This window comes from Alosa pseudoharengus, unplaced genomic scaffold, assembly GCF_046254945.1.
Source record: "Alosa pseudoharengus isolate Yale_2024_CS ecotype anadromous, Long Island Sound unplaced genomic scaffold, YU_APseudo_1.1 YU_APseudo_1.1_scf_6, whole genome shotgun sequence".
Classification (NCBI taxonomy): Eukaryota; Metazoa; Chordata; class Actinopteri; order Clupeiformes; family Clupeidae; genus Alosa; species Alosa pseudoharengus.
Window position 1 is genome coordinate 37,562,087 of NW_027468848.1, and position 9,877 is coordinate 37,571,963.

Here is a 9,877-nt window from a genome sequence, read left to right on the forward strand (position 1 = left end):
GGGAAGTGGTTGTGCGAGAAAAGACGTCAAAATGGACACCGGTGAGGCTGACTGGCTATTTTCCAACATCAAGTCCTCCATGGAATATTAGCTGATTTTACTCAAAGGAACAAAATGAAATCTGCCCTTTTACTACAGACCTGACTATTTTTGCTACCACCCAAAATTCTGGCACAAGGTGTAATTGCATTCAGTTGAGAGCGGTGCCTTTGCCACTCCAGAGAGTGAAGACAGTCAGACAGGTAAAAGAAATGCTTGAGTTCAGCAGTGTTGAGGGCGTTTCAGCCGCAGTGTGATACAAAATAAGCGACAGTCTGCTCCGACTCGCTGTGCAGGGGGTATAGCTCAGTGGTAGAGCATTTGACTGCAGATCAAGAGGTCCCAGGTTCAAATCCTGGTGCCCCCTCAAACATGCTCGCAAGCTGGCGTACCAAATCCGTTTGCCTAACTGTTTTGCCGTTTTGTGTCAGCCTGGTAAAGTGGTCACTCCGTGACCTGAAAGCAAATGCTTCAACTGAAAATGAAAGGACTGCTGAAAATGTGTCTCCTCAGTCTCCTCCGCAAAAAACACAAGCTGCGAGCAGCTCGTCTCACTTTAGCTCTGCCAGTCAGGATGGCCGAGCGGTCTAAGGCGCCAGACTCAAGGCGACGTGCCTTCCTCAGGCAAGGGATTTCTGGTCTCCGAATGGAGGCGTGGGTTCGAATCCCACTTCTGACATGGGCTTTTATTTGAAGTGGCAATGGACAGACCCATCGCAGGGAAGTGGTTGTGCGAGAAAAGACCTCAAAATGGACACCGGTGAGGCTGACTGGCTATTTTCCAACATCAAGTCCTCCATGGAAGGTTAGCTGATTTTACTCAAAGGAACAAAATGAAATCTGCCCTTTTCCTACAGACCTGACTATTTTTGCTACCACCCAAAATTCTGGCACAAGGTGTAATTGCATTCAGTTGAGAGCGGTGCCTTTGCCACTCCAGAGAGTGAAGACAGTCAGACAGGTAAAAGAAATGCTTGAGTTCAGCAGTGTTGAGGGCGTTTCAGCCGCAGTTTGATACAAAATAAGCGACAGTCTGCTCCCACTCGCTGTGCAGGGGGTATAGCTCAGTGGTAGAGCATTTGACTGCAGATCAAGAGGTCCCAGGTTCAAATCCTGGTGCCCCCTCAAACATGCTCGCAAGCTGGCGTGCGCAAATCCGTTTGCCTAACTGTTTTGCCGTTTTTGTGTCAGCCTGGTAAAGTGGTCACTCCGTGACCTGAAAGCAAATGCTTCAACTGAAAATGAAAGGACTGCTGAAAATGTGTCTCCTCAGTCTCCACCGCAAAAAACACAAGCTGCGAGCAGCTCGTCTCACTTTAGCTCTGCCAGTCAGGATGGCCGAGCGGTCTAAGGCGCCAGACTCAAGGCGACGTGCCTTCCTCAGGCAAGGGATTTCTGGTCTCCGAATGGAGGCGTGGGTTCGAATCCCACTTCTGACATGGGCTTTTATTTGAAGTGGCAATGGACAGACCCATCGCAGGGAAGTGGTTGTGCGAGAAAAGACGTCAAAATGGACACCGGTGAGGCTGACTGGCTATTTTCCAACATCAAGTCCTCCATGGAATATTAGCTGATTTTACTCAAAGGAACAAAATGAAATCTGCCCTTTTACTACAGACCTGACTATTTTTGCTACCACCCAAAATTCTGGCACAAGGTGTAATTGCATTCAGTTGAGAGCGGTGCCTTTGCCACTCCAGAGAGTGAAGACAGTCAGACAGGTAAAAGAAATGCTTGAGTTCAGCAGTGTTGAGGGCGTTTCAGCCGCAGTGTGATACAAAATAAGCGACAGTCTGCTCCGACTCGCTGTGCAGGGGGTATAGCTCAGTGGTAGAGCATTTGACTGCAGATCAAGAGGTCCCAGGTTCAAATCCTGGTGCCCCCTCAAACATGCTCGCAAGCTGGCGTACCAAATCCGTTTGCCTAACTGTTTTGCCGTTTTGTGTCAGCCTGGTAAAGTGGTCACTCCGTGACCTGAAAGCAAATGCTTCAACTGAAAATGAAAGGACTGCTAAAAATGTGTCTCCTCAGTCTCCTCCGCAAAAAACACAAGCTGCGAGCAGCTCGTCTCACTTTAGCTCTGCCAGTCAGGATGGCCGAGCGGTCTAAGGCGCCAGACTCAAGGCGACGTGCCTTCCTCAGGCAAGGGATTTCTGGTCTCCGAATGGAGGCGTGGGTTCGAATCCCGCTTCTGACATGGGCTTTTATTTGAAGTGGCAATGGACAGACCCATCGCAGGGAAGTGGTTGTGCGAGAAAAGACCTCAAAATGGACACCGGTGAGGCTGACTGGCTATTTTCCAACATCAAGTCCTCCATGGAAGGTTAGCTGATTTTACTCAAAGGAACAAAATGAAATCTGCCCTTTTACTACAGACCTGACTATTTTTGCTACCACCCAAAATTCTGGCACAAGGTGTAATTGCATTCAGTTGAGAGCGGTGCCTTTGCCACTCCAGAGAGTGAAGACAGTCAGACAGGTAAAAGAAATGCTTGAGTTCAGCAGTGTTGAGGGCGTTTCAGCCGCAGTTTGATACAAAATAAGCGACAGTCTGCTCCCACTCGCTGTGCAGGGGGTATAGCTCAGTGGTAGAGCATTTGACTGCAGATCAAGAGGTCCCAGGTTCAAATCCTGGTGCCCCCTCAAACATGCTCGCAAGCTGGCGTGCGCAAATCCGTTTGCCTAACTGTTTTGCCGTTTTTGTGTCAGCCTGGTAAAGTGGTCACTCCGTGACCTGAAAGCAAATGCTTCAACTGAAAATGAAAGGACTGCTGAAAATGTGTCTCCTCAGTCTCCACCGCAAAAAACACAAGCTGCGAGCAGCTCGTCTCACTTTAGCTCTGCCAGTCAGGATGGCCGAGCGGTCTAAGGCGCCAGACTCAAGGCGACGTGCCTTCCTCAGGCAAGGGATTTCTGGTCTCCGAATGGAGGCGTGGGTTCGAATCCCACTTCTGACATGGGCTTTTATTTGAAGTGGCAATGGACAGACCCATCGCAGGGAAGTGGTTGTGCGAGAAAAGACGTCAAAATGGACACCGGTGAGGCTGACTGGCTATTTTCCAACATCAAGTCCTCCATGGAATATTAGCTGATTTTACTCAAAGGAACAAAATGAAATCTGCCCTTTTACTACAGACCTGACTATTTTTGCTACCACCCAAAATTCTGGCACAAGGTGTAATTGCATTCAGTTGAGAGCGGTGCCTTTGCCACTCCAGAGAGTGAAGACAGTCAGACAGGTAAAAGAAATGCTTGAGTTCAGCAGTGTTGAGGGCGTTTCAGCCGCAGTGTGATACAAAATAAGCGACAGTCTGCTCCGACTCGCTGTGCAGGGGGTATAGCTCAGTGGTAGAGCATTTGACTGCAGATCAAGAGGTCCCAGGTTCAAATCCTGGTGCCCCCTCAAACATGCTCGCAAGCTGGCGTACCAAATCCGTTTGCCTAACTGTTTTGCCGTTTTGTGTCAGCCTGGTAAAGTGGTCACTCCGTGACCTGAAAGCAAATGCTTCAACTGAAAATGAAAGGACTGCTGAAAATGTGTCTCCTCAGTCTCCTCCGCAAAAAACACAAGCTGCGAGCAGCTCGTCTCACTTTAGCTCTGCCAGTCAGGATGGCCGAGCGGTCTAAGGCGCCAGACTCAAGGCGACGTGCCTTCCTCAGGCAAGGGATTTCTGGTCTCCGAATGGAGGCGTGGGTTCGAATCCCACTTCTGACATGGGCTTTTATTTGAAGTGGCAATGGACAGACCCATCGCAGGGAAGTGGTTGTGCGAGAAAAGACCTCAAAATGGACACCGGTGAGGCTGACTGGCTATTTTCCAACATCAAGTCCTCCATGGAAGGTTAGCTGATTTTACTCAAAGGAACAAAATGAAATCTGCCCTTTTACTACAGACCTGACTATTTTTGCTACCACCCAAAATTCTGGCACAAGGTGTAATTGCATTCAGTTGAGAGCGGTGCCTTTGCCACTCCAGAGAGTGAAGACAGTCAGACAGGTAAAAGAAATGCTTGAGTTCAGCAGTGTTGAGGGCGTTTCAGCCGCAGTTTGATACAAAATAAGCGACAGTCTGCTCCCACTCGCTGTGCAGGGGGTATAGCTCAGTGGTAGAGCATTTGACTGCAGATCAAGAGGTCCCAGGTTCAAATCCTGGTGCCCCCTCAAACATGCTCGCAAGCTGGCGTGCGCAAATCCGTTTGCCTAACTGTTTTGCCGTTTTTGTGTCAGCCTGGTAAAGTGGTCACTCCGTGACCTGAAAGCAAATGCTTCAACTGAAAATGAAAGGACTGCTGAAAATGTGTCTCCTCAGTCTCCACCGCAAAAAACACAAGCTGCGAGCAGCTCGTCTCACTTTAGCTCTGCCAGTCAGGATGGCCGAGCGGTCTAAGGCGCCAGACTCAAGGCGACGTGCCTTCCTCAGGCAAGGGATTTCTGGTCTCCGAATGGAGGCGTGGGTTCGAATCCCACTTCTGACATGGGCTTTTATTTGAAGTGGCAATGGACAGACCCATCGCAGGGAAGTGGTTGTGCGAGAAAAGACGTCAAAATGGACACCGGTGAGGCTGACTGGCTATTTTCCAACATCAAGTCCTCCATGGAATATTAGCTGATTTTACTCAAAGGAACAAAATGAAATCTGCCCTTTTACTACAGACCTGACTATTTTTGCTACCACCCAAAATTCTGGCACAAGGTGTAATTGCATTCAGTTGAGAGCGGTGCCTTTGCCACTCCAGAGAGTGAAGACAGTCAGACAGGTAAAAGAAATGCTTGAGTTCAGCAGTGTTGAGGGCGTTTCAGCCGCAGTGTGATACAAAATAAGCGACAGTCTGCTCCGACTCGCTGTGCAGGGGGTATAGCTCAGTGGTAGAGCATTTGACTGCAGATCAAGAGGTCCCAGGTTCAAATCCTGGTGCCCCCTCAAACATGCTCGCAAGCTGGCGTACCAAATCCGTTTGCCTAACTGTTTTGCCGTTTTGTGTCAGCCTGGTAAAGTGGTCACTCCGTGACCTGAAAGCAAATGCTTCAACTGAAAATGAAAGGACTGCTGAAAATGTGTCTCCTCAGTCTCCTCCGCAAAAAACACAAGCTGCGAGCAGCTCGTCTCACTTTAGCTCTGCCAGTCAGGATGGCCGAGCGGTCTAAGGCGCCAGACTCAAGGCGACGTGCCTTCCTCAGGCAAGGGATTTCTGGTCTCCGAATGGAGGCGTGGGTTCGAATCCCACTTCTGACATGGGCTTTTATTTGAAGTGGCAATGGACAGACCCATCGCAGGGAAGTGGTTGTGCGAGAAAAGACCTCAAAATGGACACCGGTGAGGCTGACTGGCTATTTTCCAACATCAAGTCCTCCATGGAAGGTTAGCTGATTTTACTCAAAGGAACAAAATGAAATCTGCCCTTTTACTACAGACCTGACTATTTTTGCTACCACCCAAAATTCTGGCACAAGGTGTAATTGCATTCAGTTGAGAGCGGTGCCTTTGCCACTCCAGAGAGTGAAGACAGTCAGACAGGTAAAAGAAATGCTTGAGTTCAGCAGTGTTGAGGGCGTTTCAGCCGCAGTTTGATACAAAATAAGCGACAGTCTGCTCCCACTCGCTGTGCAGGGGGTATAGCTCAGTGGTAGAGCATTTGACTGCAGATCAAGAGGTCCCAGGTTCAAATCCTGGTGCCCCCTCAAACATGCTCGCAAGCTGGCGTGCGCAAATCCGTTTGCCTAACTGTTTTGCCGTTTTTGTGTCAGCCTGGTAAAGTGGTCACTCCGTGACCTGAAAGCAAATGCTTCAACTGAAAATGAAAGGACTGCTGAAAATGTGTCTCCTCAGTCTCCACCGCAAAAAACACAAGCTGCGAGCAGCTCGTCTCACTTTAGCTCTGCCAGTCAGGATGGCCGAGCGGTCTAAGGCGCCAGACTCAAGGCGACGTGCCTTCCTCAGGCAAGGGATTTCTGGTCTCCGAATGGAGGCGTGGGTTCGAATCCCACTTCTGACATGGGCTTTTATTTGAAGTGGCAATGGACAGACCCATCGCAGGGAAGTGGTTGTGCGAGAAAAGACCTCAAAATGGACACCGGTGAGGCTGACTGGCTATTTTCCAACATCAAGTCCTCCATGGAATATTAGCTGATTTTACTCAAAGGAACAAAATGAAATCTGCCCTTTTACTACAGACCTGACTATTTTTGCTACCACCCAAAATTCTGGCACAAGGTGTAATTGCATTCAGTTGAGAGCGGTGCCTTTGCCACTCCAGAGAGTGAAGACAGTCAGACAGGTAAAAGAAATGCTTGAGTTCAGCAGTGTTGAGGGCGTTTCAGCCGCAGTGTGATACAAAATAAGCGACAGTCTGCTCCGACTCGCTGTGCAGGGGGTATAGCTCAGTGGTAGAGCATTTGACTGCAGATCAAGAGGTCCCAGGTTCAAATCCTGGTGCCCCCTCAAACATGCTCGCAAGCTGGCGTACCAAATCCGTTTGCCTAACTGTTTTGCCGTTTTGTGTCAGCCTGGTAAAGTGGTCACTCCGTGACCTGAAAGCAAATGCTTCAACTGAAAATGAAAGGACTGCTGAAAATGTGTCTCCTCAGTCTCCTCCGCAAAAAACACAAGCTGCGAGCAGCTCGTCTCACTTTAGCTCTGCCAGTCAGGATGGCCGAGCGGTCTAAGGCGCCAGACTCAAGGCGACGTGCCTTCCTCAGGCAAGGGATTTCTGGTCTCCGAATGGAGGCGTGGGTTCGAATCCCACTTCTGACATGGGCTTTTATTTGAAGTGGCAATGGACAGACCCATCGCAGGGAAGTGGTTGTGCGAGAAAAGACCTCAAAATGGACACCGGTGAGGCTGACTGGCTATTTTCCAACATCAAGTCCTCCATGGAAGGTTAGCTGATTTTACTCAAAGGAACAAAATGAAATCTGCCCTTTTACTACAGACCTGACTATTTTTGCTACCACCCAAAATTCTGGCACAAGGTGTAATTGCATTCAGTTGAGAGCGGTGCCTTTGCCACTCCAGAGAGTGAAGACAGTCAGACAGGTAAAAGAAATGCTTGAGTTCAGCAGTGTTGAGGGCGTTTCAGCCGCAGTTTGATACAAAATAAGCGACAGTCTGCTCCCACTCGCTGTGCAGGGGGTATAGCTCAGTGGTAGAGCATTTGACTGCAGATCAAGAGGTCCCAGGTTCAAATCCTGGTGCCCCCTCAAACATGCTCGCAAGCTGGCGTGCGCAAATCCGTTTGCCTAACTGTTTTGCCGTTTTTGTGTCAGCCTGGTAAAGTGGTCACTCCGTGACCTGAAAGCAAATGCTTCAACTGAAAATGAAAGGACTGCTGAAAATGTGTCTCCTCAGTCTCCACCGCAAAAAACACAAGCTGCGAGCAGCTCGTCTCACTTTAGCTCTGCCAGTCAGGATGGCCGAGCGGTCTAAGGCGCCAGACTCAAGGCGACGTGCCTTCCTCAGGCAAGGGATTTCTGGTCTCCGAATGGAGGCGTGGGTTCGAATCCCACTTCTGACATGGGCTTTTATTTGAAGTGGCAATGGACAGACCCATCGCAGGGAAGTGGTTGTGCGAGAAAAGACGTCAAAATGGACACCGGTGAGGCTGACTGGCTATTTTCCAACATCAAGTCCTCCATGGAATATTAGCTGATTTTACTCAAAGGAACAAAATGAAATCTGCCCTTTTACTACAGACCTGACTATTTTTGCTACCACCCAAAATTCTGGCACAAGGTGTAATTGCATTCAGTTGAGAGCGGTGCCTTTGCCACTCCAGAGAGTGAAGACAGTCAGACAGGTAAAAGAAATGCTTGAGTTCAGCAGTGTTGAGGGCGTTTCAGCCGCAGTGTGATACAAAATAAGCGACAGTCTGCTCCGACTCGCTGTGCAGGGGGTATAGCTCAGTGGTAGAGCATTTGACTGCAGATCAAGAGGTCCCAGGTTCAAATCCTGGTGCCCCCTCAAACATGCTCGCAAGCTGGCGTACCAAATCCGTTTGCCTAACTGTTTTGCCGTTTTGTGTCAGCCTGGTAAAGTGGTCACTCCGTGACCTGAAAGCAAATGCTTCAACTGAAAATGAAAGGACTGCTGAAAATGTGTCTCCTCAGTCTCCTCCGCAAAAAACACAAGCTGCGAGCAGCTCGTCTCACTTTAGCTCTGCCAGTCAGGATGGCCGAGCGGTCTAAGGCGCCAGACTCAAGGCGACGTGCCTTCCTCAGGCAAGGGATTTCTGGTCTCCGAATGGAGGCGTGGGTTCGAATCCCACTTCTGACATGGGCTTTTATTTGAAGTGGCAATGGACAGACCCATCGCAGGGAAGTGGTTGTGCGAGAAAAGACCTCAAAATGGACACCGGTGAGGCTGACTGGCTATTTTCCAACATCAAGTCCTCCATGGAAGGTTAGCTGATTTTACTCAAAGGAACAAAATGAAATCTGCCCTTTTACTACAGACCTGACTATTTTTGCTACCACCCAAAATTCTGGCACAAGGTGTAATTGCATTCAGTTGAGAGCGGTGCCTTTGCCACTCCAGAGAGTGAAGACAGTCAGACAGGTAAAAGAAATGCTTGAGTTCAGCAGTGTTGAGGGCGTTTCAGCCGCAGTTTGATACAAAATAAGCGACAGTCTGCTCCCACTCGCTGTGCAGGGGGTATAGCTCAGTGGTAGAGCATTTGACTGCAGATCAAGAGGTCCCAGGTTCAAATCCTGGTGCCCCCTCAAACATGCTCGCAAGCTGGCGTGCGCAAATCCGTTTGCCTAACTGTTTTGCCGTTTTTGTGTCAGCCTGGTAAAGTGGTCACTCCGTGACCTGAAAGCAAATGCTTCAACTGAAAATGAAAGGACTGCTGAAAATGTGTCTCCTCAGTCTCCACCGCAAAAAACACAAGCTGCGAGCAGCTCGTCTCACTTTAGCTCTGCCAGTCAGGATGGCCGAGCGGTCTAAGGCGCCAGACTCAAGGCGACGTGCCTTCCTCAGGCAAGGGATTTCTGGTCTCCGAATGGAGGCGTGGGTTCGAATCCCACTTCTGACATGGGCTTTTATTTGAAGTGGCAATGGACAGACCCATCGCAGGGAAGTGGTTGTGCGAGAAAAGACGTCAAAATGGACACCGGTGAGGCTGACTGGCTATTTTCCAACATCAAGTCCTCCATGGAATATTAGCTGATTTTACTCAAAGGAACAAAATGAAATCTGCCCTTTTACTACAGACCTGACTATTTTTGCTACCACCCAAAATTCTGGCACAAGGTGTAATTGCATTCAGTTGAGAGCGGTGCCTTTGCCACTCCAGAGAGTGAAGACAGTCAGACAGGTAAAAGAAATGCTTGAGTTCAGCAGTGTTGAGGGCGTTTCAGCCGCAGTGTGATACAAAATAAGCGACAGTCTGCTCCGACTCGCTGTGCAGGGGGTATAGCTCAGTGGTAGAGCATTTGACTGCAGATCAAGAGGTCCCAGGTTCAAATCCTGGTGCCCCCTCAAACATGCTCGCAAGCTGGCGTACCAAATCCGTTTGCCTAACTGTTTTGCCGTTTTGTGTCAGCCTGGTAAAGTGGTCACTCCGTGACCTGAAAGCAAATGCTTCAACTGAAAATGAAAGGACTGCTGAAAATGTGTCTCCTCAGTCTCCTCCGCAAAAAACACAAGCTGCGAGCAGCTCGTCTCACTTTAGCTCTGCCAGTCAGGATGGCCGAGCGGTCTAAGGCGCCAGACTCAAGGCGACGTGCCTTCCTCAGGCAAGGGATTTCTGGTCTCCGAATGGAGGCGTGGGTTCGAATCCCACTTCTGACATGGGCTTTTATTTGAAGTGGCAATGGACAGACCCATCGCAGGGAAGTGGTT

General features: G+C 49.5%; 26 non-coding genes across 26 annotated transcripts; all 26 read left to right on the top strand.

Annotated features, from left to right (window-relative positions):
- The first annotated feature begins 334 nt into the window (after nucleotides 1–334).
- On the top strand, nucleotides 335–406 carry trnac-gca (transfer RNA cysteine (anticodon GCA)). Its single transcript has one exon. It is a non-coding gene; the product is annotated as a tRNA-Cys (tRNA).
- A 201-nt stretch (nucleotides 407–607) lies between these two features.
- trnal-caa (transfer RNA leucine (anticodon CAA)) lies at nucleotides 608–718 on the top strand. The gene is made up of 2 exons: nucleotides 608–645; nucleotides 673–718. It is a non-coding gene; the product is annotated as a tRNA-Leu (tRNA).
- Nucleotides 719–1,092: 374 nt separating this feature from the next.
- On the top strand, nucleotides 1,093–1,164 carry trnac-gca (transfer RNA cysteine (anticodon GCA)). Its single transcript has one exon. It is a non-coding gene; the product is annotated as a tRNA-Cys (tRNA).
- A 203-nt stretch (nucleotides 1,165–1,367) lies between these two features.
- On the top strand, nucleotides 1,368–1,478 carry trnal-caa (transfer RNA leucine (anticodon CAA)). The gene is made up of 2 exons: nucleotides 1,368–1,405; nucleotides 1,433–1,478. It is a non-coding gene; the product is annotated as a tRNA-Leu (tRNA).
- Nucleotides 1,479–1,852: 374 nt separating this feature from the next.
- trnac-gca (transfer RNA cysteine (anticodon GCA)) lies at nucleotides 1,853–1,924 on the top strand. The gene has a single exon. It is a non-coding gene; the product is annotated as a tRNA-Cys (tRNA).
- Nucleotides 1,925–2,125: 201 nt separating this feature from the next.
- On the top strand, nucleotides 2,126–2,236 carry trnal-caa (transfer RNA leucine (anticodon CAA)). Its single transcript has 2 exons — nucleotides 2,126–2,163; nucleotides 2,191–2,236. It is a non-coding gene; the product is annotated as a tRNA-Leu (tRNA).
- Nucleotides 2,237–2,610: 374 nt separating this feature from the next.
- Nucleotides 2,611–2,682, top strand: trnac-gca (transfer RNA cysteine (anticodon GCA)). Its single transcript has one exon. It is a non-coding gene; the product is annotated as a tRNA-Cys (tRNA).
- A 203-nt stretch (nucleotides 2,683–2,885) lies between these two features.
- On the top strand, nucleotides 2,886–2,996 carry trnal-caa (transfer RNA leucine (anticodon CAA)). Its single transcript has 2 exons — nucleotides 2,886–2,923; nucleotides 2,951–2,996. It is a non-coding gene; the product is annotated as a tRNA-Leu (tRNA).
- Nucleotides 2,997–3,370: 374 nt separating this feature from the next.
- trnac-gca (transfer RNA cysteine (anticodon GCA)) lies at nucleotides 3,371–3,442 on the top strand. The gene has a single exon. It is a non-coding gene; the product is annotated as a tRNA-Cys (tRNA).
- A 201-nt stretch (nucleotides 3,443–3,643) lies between these two features.
- On the top strand, nucleotides 3,644–3,754 carry trnal-caa (transfer RNA leucine (anticodon CAA)). Its single transcript has 2 exons — nucleotides 3,644–3,681; nucleotides 3,709–3,754. It is a non-coding gene; the product is annotated as a tRNA-Leu (tRNA).
- A 374-nt stretch (nucleotides 3,755–4,128) lies between these two features.
- trnac-gca (transfer RNA cysteine (anticodon GCA)) lies at nucleotides 4,129–4,200 on the top strand. The gene has a single exon. It is a non-coding gene; the product is annotated as a tRNA-Cys (tRNA).
- Nucleotides 4,201–4,403: 203 nt separating this feature from the next.
- Nucleotides 4,404–4,514, top strand: trnal-caa (transfer RNA leucine (anticodon CAA)). Its single transcript has 2 exons — nucleotides 4,404–4,441; nucleotides 4,469–4,514. It is a non-coding gene; the product is annotated as a tRNA-Leu (tRNA).
- A 374-nt stretch (nucleotides 4,515–4,888) lies between these two features.
- trnac-gca (transfer RNA cysteine (anticodon GCA)) lies at nucleotides 4,889–4,960 on the top strand. Its single transcript has one exon. It is a non-coding gene; the product is annotated as a tRNA-Cys (tRNA).
- A 201-nt stretch (nucleotides 4,961–5,161) lies between these two features.
- Nucleotides 5,162–5,272, top strand: trnal-caa (transfer RNA leucine (anticodon CAA)). Its single transcript has 2 exons — nucleotides 5,162–5,199; nucleotides 5,227–5,272. It is a non-coding gene; the product is annotated as a tRNA-Leu (tRNA).
- A 374-nt stretch (nucleotides 5,273–5,646) lies between these two features.
- Nucleotides 5,647–5,718, top strand: trnac-gca (transfer RNA cysteine (anticodon GCA)). The gene has a single exon. It is a non-coding gene; the product is annotated as a tRNA-Cys (tRNA).
- A 203-nt stretch (nucleotides 5,719–5,921) lies between these two features.
- On the top strand, nucleotides 5,922–6,032 carry trnal-caa (transfer RNA leucine (anticodon CAA)). The gene is made up of 2 exons: nucleotides 5,922–5,959; nucleotides 5,987–6,032. It is a non-coding gene; the product is annotated as a tRNA-Leu (tRNA).
- Nucleotides 6,033–6,406: 374 nt separating this feature from the next.
- Nucleotides 6,407–6,478, top strand: trnac-gca (transfer RNA cysteine (anticodon GCA)). The gene has a single exon. It is a non-coding gene; the product is annotated as a tRNA-Cys (tRNA).
- Nucleotides 6,479–6,679: 201 nt separating this feature from the next.
- trnal-caa (transfer RNA leucine (anticodon CAA)) lies at nucleotides 6,680–6,790 on the top strand. Its single transcript has 2 exons — nucleotides 6,680–6,717; nucleotides 6,745–6,790. It is a non-coding gene; the product is annotated as a tRNA-Leu (tRNA).
- Nucleotides 6,791–7,164: 374 nt separating this feature from the next.
- trnac-gca (transfer RNA cysteine (anticodon GCA)) lies at nucleotides 7,165–7,236 on the top strand. The gene has a single exon. It is a non-coding gene; the product is annotated as a tRNA-Cys (tRNA).
- Nucleotides 7,237–7,439: 203 nt separating this feature from the next.
- On the top strand, nucleotides 7,440–7,550 carry trnal-caa (transfer RNA leucine (anticodon CAA)). Its single transcript has 2 exons — nucleotides 7,440–7,477; nucleotides 7,505–7,550. It is a non-coding gene; the product is annotated as a tRNA-Leu (tRNA).
- A 374-nt stretch (nucleotides 7,551–7,924) lies between these two features.
- On the top strand, nucleotides 7,925–7,996 carry trnac-gca (transfer RNA cysteine (anticodon GCA)). Its single transcript has one exon. It is a non-coding gene; the product is annotated as a tRNA-Cys (tRNA).
- A 201-nt stretch (nucleotides 7,997–8,197) lies between these two features.
- On the top strand, nucleotides 8,198–8,308 carry trnal-caa (transfer RNA leucine (anticodon CAA)). Its single transcript has 2 exons — nucleotides 8,198–8,235; nucleotides 8,263–8,308. It is a non-coding gene; the product is annotated as a tRNA-Leu (tRNA).
- Nucleotides 8,309–8,682: 374 nt separating this feature from the next.
- Nucleotides 8,683–8,754, top strand: trnac-gca (transfer RNA cysteine (anticodon GCA)). The gene has a single exon. It is a non-coding gene; the product is annotated as a tRNA-Cys (tRNA).
- Nucleotides 8,755–8,957: 203 nt separating this feature from the next.
- Nucleotides 8,958–9,068, top strand: trnal-caa (transfer RNA leucine (anticodon CAA)). The gene is made up of 2 exons: nucleotides 8,958–8,995; nucleotides 9,023–9,068. It is a non-coding gene; the product is annotated as a tRNA-Leu (tRNA).
- A 374-nt stretch (nucleotides 9,069–9,442) lies between these two features.
- Nucleotides 9,443–9,514, top strand: trnac-gca (transfer RNA cysteine (anticodon GCA)). Its single transcript has one exon. It is a non-coding gene; the product is annotated as a tRNA-Cys (tRNA).
- Nucleotides 9,515–9,715: 201 nt separating this feature from the next.
- On the top strand, nucleotides 9,716–9,826 carry trnal-caa (transfer RNA leucine (anticodon CAA)). The gene is made up of 2 exons: nucleotides 9,716–9,753; nucleotides 9,781–9,826. It is a non-coding gene; the product is annotated as a tRNA-Leu (tRNA).
- The last annotated feature ends 51 nt before the right edge of the window (nucleotides 9,827–9,877 follow it).